Raw genomic sequence first — 2,500 nt, 5'->3', positions numbered from 1 at the left:
ACGTCGGATGATGGCTCCAGCTGGCGCCCCGGCACTTTCTGTGGCATTGATGCTCGGTTTCAAAGACAAACGTGCGCAGGGCCAGGGGACCGCGGATGACTGCTCGTGCTGGCCCCGTTGGGCGGCATTGATGGTCGGTTGCAAAGAAAATGCGCGATTGCTCGTGTCGGGGCCCGGCAAGCCAAGGCCAAGCGAGCCATGGCACGTCGGATGATGGCTCCAGCTGGCGCCCCGGCACTTTCTGTGGCATTGATGCTCGGTTTCAAAGACAAACGTGCGCAGGGCCAGGGGACCGCGGATGACTGCTCGTGCTGGCCCCGTTGGGCGGCATTGATGGTCGGTTGCAAAGAAAATGCGCGATTGCTCGTGTCGGGGCCTGGCAAGCCAAGGCCAAGCGAGCCATGGCAACGCGGATGATGGCTCGCTAGTGCTGGCGCCGTGCACAGTGGCCTCGCACACTCGCCCTGCACGCTTCCCTTGCACGCAGCCTTGCACACTAGCCTCGCATGCGAGCCTTGGACCCTAGCCATGCAAACTAGCCTTGCACGGTAGCCATGCACACAAGCCGTGCACATTAGCCATGCGCACAAGCCCCGCACACTAGCCTTGCGCACAACCCTTGCACACAAGCCATGCACTCGAGCAATGCACACAAGCCTTGCACTCAAGCAATGCACACAAGCCCTGGACACTAGCCTTGCACACGGGCCTGGCACACAAGCCTTGGGCACTAGCCTTGCGCACTAGCGTTCCACATGAGCCTTGCACACTAGCCTTGGACACTAGCCTTGCACACAGGCCTTGCACACTAGGCATGCTTGGGCGAGCTGATCCCGCATCAAGTCGACGGGTCTAGGCATTCTTGGGCGCAGATCCCGCATCGTCTCGTCGCGTCTGGGCGCAAACACGTCGCGTCTCGTTGCGTCTTCAGAAGTCGTCGCTAACAGCACCTTTGGTTGCCACTGGTGGTTAGGCTGGTTGGTTGCGCAAACCCTATAGGAGGGTGGCATGCTGGTGGGCGTTTTTGCCCGGATAGGCACTAGAATGTGCAGATTTTGGGCGTTTTTGCCTGGATAGGCTAAGGAATGGGCATGCTTTGGGCGTTTTTGCCCGGATAGGCACCGGAATGCTTGGCCTTGGCTTGTCCTAGCAAGGCATTGCTGGGTTGGGCTCCCATGGCCTTTTGGGCGCCTTGGACGATGTCTTGCGAAGACCATGGGCACAAGGCCATGGCATATGGTGAGGAAAGGACCACGGTTGCCAAGGTTAGGCACCGGAATGCTTGGCCTTGGCTTGCCAAAGCAGGGCATTGCTGGGTTGGGCTCCCTTGGCCTTCCGGGCGCCTTGGACACTGTCTTGGGAAGACCATGGGCACAAGGCCATGGCATATGGTGGGGAATGGACCACGGTTGCCAAGGCTAGGCATATAGAGAGGAATTGCATTTTTGCCCGGATAGGCACCGGAATGCTTGGCCTTGGCTTGCCATAGCAGGGCATTGCTGGGTTGGGCTCCCTTGGCCTTCCGGGGGCCTTGGACGCTGTCTTGGGAAGACCATGGGCACAAGGCCATGGCATATAGTGAGGAATGGACCACGGTTGGCAAGGCTAGGCATATAGAGAGGAATGGACCACGGTTGCCAAGGTTGCGCAAGTTTTGGGCATTTTTTGCCCGGATATGCCCAAGTATGCCCCGATAGGCCCGTTACGCCCCGGTATGAACGCGTATGCCCGGATAGACTCGGTATGCCTTGGGATACATGCGTATGCCCCGATAGGCTTGGTACGCCCCGATATGCGCACGTGTGCCCCAGTAGGGCTCGGTATGCCCCGGTATGTACGCGTGTGCCCCGATAGGCCCGGTATGCCCCGATATGCACACGTGTGCCCCAATAGGGGTCGGTATGCCCCGGTAGGTACGCGTGTGCCCCGTAATGCACGTTTCGCAGATCTCCCCGCATGTCCCGCCCCTATATGTAATACTTACTTACTTACTTACTTTCTTTCTTGCTTGCTTGCTTGCTTGCAATGGTTGGGAGTGCCCGGCATGCCCCGCTGCAGAGACCAAGGGCGCAATGACTTGGCACCGCGGATGCCGGGACTCCGGCACTTCCCGTGGCACTGATGGTTGGTTCCAAAGACAAAAGGCCGTGCAAGGCCACCGCACCGCGGATGATTTTGCTCGTGCTGGCGCCGTTGTGTGGCCAAAGAACATGCGCGAATGCTCGTGTCGGAAGGGTTGGTGTCCTGGCCCCGCGGGTGTCACGAATGCTCGGTTGCGAAGACCATGGGACCAGAGCCATGGCACGTCGGATGATGGCTCCAGCTGGCGCCCCGGCACTTTCTGTGGCATTGATGCTCGGTTTCAAAGACAAACGTGCGCAGGGCCAGGGGACCGCGGATGACTGCTCGTGCTGGCCCCGTTGGGCGGCATTGATGGTCGGTTGCAAAGAAAATGCGCGATTGCTCGTGTCGGGGCCTGGCAAGCCAAGGCCAAGCGAGC

Source organism: Tasmannia lanceolata, unplaced genomic scaffold, assembly GCF_043159265.1.
Source record: "Tasmannia lanceolata isolate RefF3 unplaced genomic scaffold, GAP_Taslan_0.1 ptg000119l, whole genome shotgun sequence".
Taxonomy (NCBI): Eukaryota; Viridiplantae; Streptophyta; class Magnoliopsida; order Canellales; family Winteraceae; genus Tasmannia; species Tasmannia lanceolata.
Note: the sequence above shows the minus strand (reverse complement) of the source record.